The sequence below is a fragment of the Eschrichtius robustus genome, chromosome 7 (genome assembly GCF_028021215.1).
Source record: "Eschrichtius robustus isolate mEscRob2 chromosome 7, mEscRob2.pri, whole genome shotgun sequence".
Taxonomy (NCBI): domain Eukaryota; kingdom Metazoa; phylum Chordata; class Mammalia; order Artiodactyla; family Eschrichtiidae; genus Eschrichtius; species Eschrichtius robustus.
In genome coordinates this window covers 15,906,081-15,916,877 of record NC_090830.1, presented here as the reverse complement: position 1 = coordinate 15,916,877, position 10,797 = coordinate 15,906,081, and positions in this window count along the sequence as shown.

The following is a 10,797-nucleotide window of genomic DNA, read 5'->3' as shown; positions in this document are numbered from 1 at the left end:
CACCATACCCTGATACCAAAACCAGACAAAGATACTACAAAAAAAGAAAATTACAGACCAATATCACTGATGAATACAGTTGCAAAAATTCCCAATAAAACACTAGCAAACAGAATCCAACAACACATGAAAAGGATCATACACCACGATCAAGTGGGATTTATCCCAGGGATGCGAGGATTCTTCAATATACGCAAATCGGGGCTTCTCTGGTGGCGCAGTGGTTGAAATCTGCCTGCCAATGCAGGGGACACGGGTTCAAGCCCTGGTCTGGGAAGATCCCACATGCCACGGAGCAACTAGGCCCGTGAGCCACAACTACTGAGCCTGTGCGTCTGGAGCCTGTGCTCCACAACAAGAGAGGCCGCGATAGTGAGAGGCCCCCGCACCGTGATGAAGAGTGGCCCTCGCTCGCCACAACTAGAGAAAGCCCTCCCACAGAAACGAAGACCCAACACAGCCAAAAATAAATAAATAAATAAATAAATAAATAAATAAATAAATAAATATATATATATATATATATATATATATATGCAAATCAATCAATGTGATACACCCTATTAACAAATTGAAGAATAAAAACCATATGATCATCTCAGTAGATGCAGAGAAAGCTTTGGACAAAATTCAACACCCATTTATGATAAAAACTCTCCAGGAATTGGGCATAGAGGGAACCTACCTCAACATGATAAAGGCCATATAAAACAAACCCAGAGCAAACATCATTCTCAATGGTGAAAAACTGAAAGTATTTCCTCTAAGATCAGGAACAAGACAAGGATGTCCACTCTCACCACTATTATTCAACACAGTCTTGGAAGTCCCAGCCATGGCAATCAGAGAAGAAAAAGAAATAAAAGGAATACAAAGTGGAAAAGAAGAGGTAAAACTGTCACTGTTTGCAGATGGCATGATACTACACATAGAGAATCCTAAAGATGCCACCAGAAAACTACTAGAGCTAATCCATGAATTTGGTAAAGTAGCAGGATACAAAATTAATGCACAAAAATCTCTTGCATTCCTATACACTAATGATGAAAAACCTGAAAGAGAATTTAAGGAAACGCTCCCATTTACCACTGCAATGAAAAGAATAAAATACCTAGGAATAAACCTACCTAGGGAGACAAAAGACCTGTATGTAGAGAACTATAAGACACTGATGAAAGAAATTAAAGATGATACCAACAGATGGAGAGATATACCATGTTCTTGGATTGGAAGAATCAACATTGTGAAAATGACTCTACTACTCAAAGCAATCTACAGATTCAATGCAATCCCTATCAAATTACCAATGGCATTTTTTACAGAACTAGAACAAAAAATCTTAAAATTTGTATGGAGACACAAAAGACCCCGAATAGCCAATGCAGACTTGAGGGAAAAAAACGGAGCTGGAGGAATCAGACTCCCTGACTTCAGACTATACTACAAAGGTACAGTAATCAAGACAATATGGTACTGGCACAAAAACAGAAATATAGATCAATGGAACAGGATAGAAAGCCCAGAGATAAACCCACACACTGATGGTCAACTAACCTCTGACAAAGGAGGCGAAGATATACAGTGGAGAAAAGACAGTCTCTTCAATAAGTGGTGCTGGGAAAACTGGACAGCTACATGTAAAAGAATGAAATTAGAACACTCCCTAACACCATACACAAAAATAAACTCAAAATGGATTAGAGACCTAAATATAAGACCAGACACTATAAAACCCTTAGAGGAAAAAATAGGAAGAACAGTCTTTGACATAAATCACAGCAAGATCTTTTTTGATCCACCTCCTAGAGTAATGGAAATAAAAATAAAAATAAACAAATGGGACCTAATGAAACTTCAAAGCTTTTGCACAGCAAAGGAAACCATTAACAAGACGAGAAGACAACCCTGAGAATGGGAGAAAATATTTGCAAACGGATCAATGGACAAAGGACTAATCTCCAAAATATATAAACAACTCATGCAGCTCAATATTAAAAAAACAAACCAATTCAAAAATGGGCAGAAGACCTAAATAGACATTTATCCAAAGAAGACATACAGATGGCCAAGAAGCACATGAAAAGCTGCTCAACATCATTAATTATTAGAGAAGTGCAAATCAAAACTACAATGAGGTATCACCTCACACCAGTTGGAATGGGCATCATCAGAAAATCTACAAACAACAAATGCTGGAGAGGGTGTGGAGAAAAGGGAACGCCTCTTACACTCTTGGTGGGAATGTAAATTGATGCAGCCACTATGGAGAACAGTATGAAAGTTCCTAAAAAACTAAAAATAAAATTACCATATGATCCAGCAATCCCACTACTGGGCATATACCCAGAGAAAACCATAATTCAAAAAGACACATGCACCCCAATGTTCATTGTAGCACTATTTACAATAGCCAGGTCATGGAAGCAACCTAAATGCCCATCGACAGATGAATGGATAAAGAAGATGTGTTACATATATACAATGGAATATTACTCAGCCATAAAAAGGAACGAAATTGGGTCATTTATTGAGATGTGGATGGATCTAGAGACTGTCATGCAGAGTGAAGTAAGTCAGAACGAGGAAAACAAATATCGTATATTAACGCATATATGTGGAACCTAGGAAAATGGTACATATGAACCGGTTTGCAGGGCAGAAATTGAGACACAGATGTAGAGAAGAAACATATGGACACCAAGGGGGGAAAGCAGCGGCTGGTGGGGGGGGTGGTGGGATGAATTGGGAGATTGGGATTGACATGTATACACTGATGTGTATAAAATGGATGACTAATAAGAACGTGCTGTATAAAAAATAAATTAAATTAAAAATTCAAAAAAAGAAAAAGTTTACAAGCCTATTATGGATTAGCTCAACAGCCTGAACATCACTAACGTTTCTGGTATAAACTTACATGCAAAGGGCTGGAAACAAAATACGAAATTCTGATTGATATTTGCTATTAGCTTGAGAGAAAAGGAAGGAAGCTCCTCAGCCAAACAAAATATTATCACAGAATGCCCATGAGAGACTATGACTTTGGTGGCCCCCAATGAACTGCACCCCGAGATTTATGTTCTTGTAGAGTCTCCCACAGTTCGCCACAAGATGAACTTTGGCCACTGAGCCATTAGGAAATACATTCCAAGGGGGGTGGGGCTTGATAGGCATGATCCCAATGGGGTTTGTCTTCCTGGATTGTTCCTTAGAACCCCATCATCAAGCTCTGAGGAAGCCCAAGTAGCCATGCAGAGCAGCCCACATAGGAGAGAAGTAAGACCTTGGGTCAATAGCCCCAGTGACCTCCAAGTCAGTGACCAGCCCCAGTGGCGATAGGGGTGAGGCCATTTAGGAACCTCCAGCCAACCCACTACTATGTGAAACAGAAGGGCCTCATGATCAGCTGGCAGTGTCAGAAGAAATAATAAATTGTTTTTAGGCCACTAGGTTTTGGGGTGTTTTTTAATCCCCCAAATGGATAACAATGGACAACTGAAACAATTACTTTCCATATTCCTAATCTCATTTTGGTAATAAAACATGAATAAGGGAATTTGTGAGAGGTGGCATGCCTTGATGACTAAAATCTCTAGCTCTGGAATCAGACTTAACTGGTAATTTTGGTTTCACTGCTTACTTAGCAACATGGTCTCAGGAAGATGACTTAATTTTTATAATCTTATCTGCAAAATATGAGTAACACCTGCTTCAAGCGTCTTTAGTGGGCATTAACTGATGGAATGTATATAAAATGAGAGCCTGCCTGAGCACCTAGTCTGTGCTGAAATCAAATATATTGACTGGTAATCTTTTTTTTTTAATGAGGATGATAGTTGGGTTTTTTCCCCCTTTTTTTTTTTAAATATATATTTATTTATTTATTTATGGCTGTGTTGGGTCTTCGTTTCTGTGCGAGGGCTTTCTCCAGTTGCGGCAAGTGGGGGCCACTCTTCATCGCGGTGCGCGGGCCTCTCACTATCGCGGCCTCTCTTGTTGCGGAGCACAGGCTCCAGATGCGCAGGCTCAGTAATTGTGGCTCACGGGCTTAGTCGCTCCGCGGCATGTGGGATCTTCCCAGACCAGGGCTCGAACCCGTGTCCCCTGCATCGGCAGGCAGATTCTCAACCACTGCGCCACCAGGGAAGCCCCCCCCCGTTTTTACTTGGCCGCACTGCGTGGACTGTGAGATCTTAGTTTCCTGACCAGGGATCAAGCCCAGGCCCCTGGCAGTGGAAGCAGGGAGTCCTAACCACTGGACTGCCAGGGAACTCCCTTGACTGGTACTTTTACACTGAGAACTTTAGAATGGATTCAAAATGAAACAGGGGCAATGTTTAGCAGTTGAGAAAGTTTTGGAAGTTCAGAAGGTATTATATGCCCACAACTAGTCTTAAGGAACAAAGAGATTGAGGCCTGCTGGAGAAACAGGGCAAATTCTGGCTGCTTATAGATTCAAGAGACTGCCCTACATTCTCAAGCCCTCCAAGTTGCACCTGGGTCTCTTAGCCAGGAGACTGCACCAGGCAGCACAGCCTCAGAGCCAAGAGAGTCACAGATTTAGCAAACATACTGCCTCAAAGCCTGCCAGCTGTTATCTGAAATGAGAGTTCTTGGGAAGGAGAGGACTCCAACTTTCCTCATTAGTTGAGTTATGCAAGGAAAGTCTGCAGGAATATCCTTGGTTTCTGTTCCTGTGTTCGCCTCAGCAAGAGCACAGATGCTAACAGAGAGCCCAGATTCCTAGTATCTTTCCTCTGCTGATGGCGTTCAGGTGATTATGGTGGGTTTTGGCAGTTCTTTCCATTCAGCTTGCTGCTCACTGCTCCTCTGGCCTCCTGACATGGATGTTAAAAGAGAAAAAAGTCAATCCCGCCCCAGTCACCTTTTCCACGAGTCTCCCCTGTGCTACAGTAAGGAGAGTCACACCAGAGAAGCAAGGAATGAGCTGCTATTCCATAAATGGGGCCAAGGGCTAGTTATATGCAAGAAAATAATTGTTTCCATAAAGCAGTGCATTTTCTGGAGAAGAGCTTCCCATTCATCATTAGAGGAAACGGCTCCTGTCAAGCTCTACTCAAAGACAGCCAGTGTCCTACGAGCAACACCTTCCCAAACTGGCACATGGGGGCCCAGGGAGTGTGGGAGTGAAAGATGGGGGACAGGAGCCCCCAGACCAGCAGGTTCCCAGGTGGCTTCTCTCCTCAGGGCCAGGGTCCCCACCGACCAGATTCCATCCCATCCCGCATGTTCATCCAGCTCCTTCGCCTGTAATAGTTTGTCCAGGAGTGAATGAGGCCAAACTAGGCAGAGGCCTTCTTAAACACCTTCTCCTCAAAGGGAAAAATTGTGACACTGATTCCTTCTGTTTTCACAAACCTCCACAAGTAACTGTACTGAGTATAAACCAGAAGGTCAACAAACATTACAGAAGGAAGGGACTTGGGAGGGAGCTTTCTGGTGAGAAGCACTCTGGGTCTAGAGGTGCCACTCCCAAAGGGGGAGGAAAACCTCAATCCTGGGTGACAGGAAAACAAGACAAACCTTTCTCCAATTATAAGGGATGAAAATAATAATCTTTGGGGCTTCCCTGGTGGCTCAGTGGTTAAGAATCTGCCTGCCAATGCAGGGGACACGGGTTCGAGCCCTGGTCCAGGAAGATCCCACATGCCATAGAGCAACTAAGCCCGTGCACCACAACTACTGAGCCTGTGCTCTAGAGCCCATGAGCCACAACTACTGAGCCTGCAAGGCACCTAGAGCCTGTGCTCCACAAGAGAAGCCACCGTAATGAGAGGCCCATGCACCACAATGAAGATTAGCCCCTGCTCGCCACAACTAGAGAAAACCCGCACACAGCAACGAAGACCCAATGCAGCCAGAAATAAAATAAATAAATAAATTTAAAAAAATAAAAAAAAAGAAAATAATGATCTTTGGCCTCCAGTCTTCTCTGCGGAAATGGGTAGGTCACACTGGCTTCCTGCTAAATTGTTTGTGTTAGGATGAGTACAGAAGTAACTTTGCACCCAGAAGAGAGACATTTTCCCCTAATCTAGATTCTGAATATGCTCTCAGTGGTCCCCAAGGGCATGCAGGTTATGCTGAAAGAATCTGAGCACAGCCTTAACTCCTTCAGTGTAGCTTTTTCGGTGGGTTGCCGAGTTACTGTTTCCCTTGCTCTAAACCTGAGAAAGCTGCCTCAGGAATTTGTAGGTCTTTTTTTCCTGCCCTAGAAACCTCTTGACACTTGTTCCTTGAAGATCTACAAGTCCATTTCCCCAGTCACATAAGTTCCTCAACTCAGCCTTCTAAAACCCGTCTTTTATATCAGATTTTTATTTTAATTTGAGATGGAAAATTGTTTAACATAGTTATTAACTGGCAGAGATAGTTGGAAAAAACTAATCAACACCAGATTATTCAAAAGAATTTATGGCAATAAATCTTACTTCTAACTTCAACTGATACCTCCTAAATTGTTCCCTATTACATCATTTCCTCTCATCTGACATGCATTTTTACAGATTATAAGAGAAACATACTGAGAATATACATATAAGAGAAACAAAAATACCTCCTGACTCCCTGCTTCGGCTGGTGGTCTACATCAGTTCGAGAGAGAAAGAATAGAGCATCTGGACGGTTTTTCAATCCCCCACGACAGGTCTCCCCAGGGTAGTGATGTATCTTCAAGTTCCAAATCAGCCCCAAGATATGAGAGCAGAGTCACTCCACTAGGAACCTGAGGAGAGTGGGCGATTGGAGAATCTGACCTGCCCTCTAGACTTAGAATGTAGGAGGAGAAGGAAGATGTGTGCAGAAAAGCTCTGAACCTAAACACACCACTGGAGTGACACGTGCTCTGGGAGATCAAGAAATAGAGAGGTGGCTCTTGGCCAAGGGAACCATGCAGGAGATGACAACCCACAGGGGCATTTGATGGGCTGGGAATGAGGTGAGAAAGATGTGGACAGGAAAGCTAAGTTCAACACAAGGAAATACAAAGAGAACAGTGTGCTTGGAGTGGAAACTTTATGTCAGAGCACAGTGGAGTGAAACTTTATGTCAGAGCACAGAGTGACCATGGTGTTAAAAATCAGTTGGCCGGACAACAAGGTCTGACTGTATAGCACAGGGAACTATATTCAGCGTCCTGAGATAAACCATAAAGGAAAAGAATATAAAAAAATATGTTAATATGTTAACAGTCACTTTGCTGTACAGCAGAAATTAACAACATTGTAAATCAACTATACTTCAATTAAAAAAAAAAAGACTAGCTAAACAAAAAAGTCTAGTAAAAACAGAAAAACAAAACAGTCGGCCCATCTCAGTATCAATGAGCTCACCCAATACCCAGAGCTTGGTTTTTTAATGCCATTCTCCAATCAAAGGAACCAAGGTCCTGTTGATTCCAGGACTAAGGCAGGAAATAGGCAGGATGGACCCATTGCATCTCGTCTTGCCAGATGTAAGGAAATGCTAAAAACAAAACCAGAGGACAAACCAAAAAACCCAAACCAAACTGAAACAAACAAATAACAACAACAAAGCCCATACAACATTGAGAGGGTTATCCCAAAGACGCACAGGAGCCAACCGAATGAGCTCCCAATGGCCAAAGCTAGAACACTTTGAGTAATGAGAGAAAGCAGTATTGGATTATAACTCAAGGTATAAAATAAATATCGATGAGTCCATACCGATGAAAATAAATGACTGAATAAATTAATGAGTGGGAAGGAAGTGTTGATGAATTTGTGTGTAATTAACTCATGAAGAGATAACTCTTCACAAAGTAATAGAGTCCAGTTTCCATGACCAGGTGTTTTAGTTCTTTTGATAGCATCCCACATTCAGGGATCAGAAATGAAACCTTTTGGAATTTGTAATATAAACAAGGCCCCATTTTCATGTAGATCAACACCCAGGTTTTCAGGGATGAAATAACATCATGAAAACTGCTAACTATTCCTCCACAGGTTTCAATAAAACTCTTAAAACTCCTAAATTAACTTACTAATCTCAGGAAAAGAGAAATTTCACAAGTCAAGTTTTTGGTTTCTGTACAGTACAGCAAAGAGAATGAGCAGACAATTTTTAATGGGAAGGTCTTGCTTGCATTTCATCTTCTGTAAACAAGCAATATGCAGGCAGACCTCCAAGATATCGCTGGTTCTCTTCCAAACCACAGTAATAAAGCCAATGTTGTAATAAGGCGAGCAACATGGATTTTTTGGTTTTCCAGTGTGTATAAGTTATATTTACACTATACAGTAGTCTATGAAGTGTGCAATAGCATTGTCTTAAAAAAAGGACAATATTTTAAATAAAAACTACTTTATTGCTAAAAAATTCTAACCATCATCTGACAAGAGTTGCCACAAACCTTCAATCTGTAAAAAACACGGTATCTGCAAAGCACAGTAAAGCAATAAACAGTAAAATGAGGTATGCCTGAATTGTATGTCCTGTTCCTTTCACTACTCTAATTAATTTTTAAGGAAATATGTACAACTGAATATCCCTAGATTTGTCTATCCTGGTGCTATGCCGGATCAAAAGAACTGTCCCTTACAGCATAAAGAATTTAGAGACATCAGTTACTAAGAGATTACGTGGAAGGAGACGTGCTCCCGGATATTTCCATTTCTAGACAGAAAAATTCAACAGGTCAGAATGGAGAAGTTAAGGTACACACCCCTAACTGCTGTCTCTGATGAGTCACCCAGAGACTTTACACTTGATGGGTTTCAAATGCTGCTAAGCCCTCCACACCTTGAAAACCATTCTCCGAAAGTGGGAACACCAGCCTGCTCCTAAGAAGCGGGGTCATCACCTGTGTCTCTGAGAAAATGGCCAGTCAGGCCTGAGTTAAGGTTAAGCAGGTCATTTTAAAGCGTTAAAAAAAAAAAAAAGCTTAAACCATTATCATCTTTAGGTTGATATTTTTGGAGACCACGACACTTAAATGGGTTGGTGACAACGGCCTACTAGATACTTGCTTGGGAATTGGGGAGACTCATCTCTCTCAGCACACCCTGGGCAAATCAAGCTCCTCTACTTCCAAATCTCCGAAAATGGCGCTCGGTGTGGGTGATATTTTCACGAAGCCACAGTCCACGTCCCCCCAACCGCTCTTCAAGTTGTGCTTTCAAGCAGAGCCACTACGACGAATTTCTCCCCGAAACGGTGCACTTTGGCTGGTGGAAAAGAGAAGCGAGCAAAATGTAAAGTTTCTCAGATATCAAACCAGTTCCCATAAACAGTTTAGAAAATAAAGAAGTAGTTTCCTGGGTCTGGACTAGGCACACGGACGGGAGAAAGAACGAAGCTGCGGATGGGGGCGGTGGCGGGAAGGGGCGCGGGCCAAGACCTGATGCCGGGCAAAGGCGAAGACCTGATTTCGGCCTGCACGGGGCGGGCCGGCGGCTGCAAGTCGCAGCCTTTACACCCTCCTAACTCCCTACCGCCGGCCTCGCCCCTCACTTTCCTCCCCGAGACTCACTTCACGGGGTACTGAGGAAGGACCAGAGACCACAAGCAGGGTTGCTTCCAACAGCCCCGCCCGTCAGTGTGCGCCAGGGTCGGGCACCGCCCCACCCCCCCCACGCCCTATGCATCTTGGGAATTGTAGTCCTGCAGCCCAGCAAGCCTCGGCTGCAGCGCCAAAGAGACTACAACTCCCAGAATGCACGGCGAGGGCCCCGCCTCCCGCCCTGCCCCTGGGTGTGGGCCGAGGGTGGTCCTGCAGCGCCGGGGAGAGTGCGTGTTATTTGCCAGCACCTCCCGCCGGCAGAGTCCTAGCGCGGCTGGCGTGCCCAGGATGGTTGGATTCACCCTGCAGACAGGTACGTCTCCACGAGATGCTGGTGGTGAGACTGGATTTCTCGCGGGCCACCAAGGGGCCTGCGCCTCCGGCTGCCCGCGCAGGACTGCCCGGGGTACCTGGGGCTCGGCTAGCTCAGCTGCTGTTCCGCCCGCCCCGCCGCTCCGCCCACTCCTCCAGCTCCCCGCCCGGCGGGCGTTAGCAGTGTGGCCAGAGCACGGGGCTCGGCGGTTCCTTAGGCCTTTCGGGAGCGCACACGGAAGCACCCCGATGGGTACCTGAAACGTTAAAAACACTGCCTAAAATACAAATACGGTACCTGGTACCTGGGGACCTGGAACTTGCCTTCTGAATGCCACCTTACCCCCCCCCCCCCGCCCTCCACCAACCCCGCCCCACCTTGGGCTTTGGTAAATCTTCCCTCTGGACCCGGCTGGCCGCAGATCCCACACCTCGGTCAGGCCCTTAGAGGGACTGTTAGTATATAGAGCTGAAAGCAGTCTTAACTGACAAAACAGGTATTAGATCATAGAATCTAGGGAGAAAGTCTAAGAGAGAATGAAGGGCCTGAAATGTTTTGTTTTGTTTTGTTTTAAAGCACCCAAAAGAAAACATAACTGACCTGTATGTAGAAACCCAAAAGATTGTGGTAACAAAATGAATTTTTTAAAAAAACTGAGCCAACAGCCTTGCAAACAAATTTACCTTTGGTCATATTCTGAAAACAGGAGGATATACTTAGTGAGAAGGACAAAAATTTTACACATCACATTTCTGGGTCATAATGCAATAAAATTAGAAATAACAGAAACAGGGAAGTTAATGATCGACTCCTCCAAAAAATATATTCTTTTACATAAATTAATTCCTGGGTCAGGGTGCAAGTCCAGAACACAAACACAGTACCTATAAATGTCTGTGCTTGCAAATATATTGTAATCGGATATATGCAACAAAGGTGACAA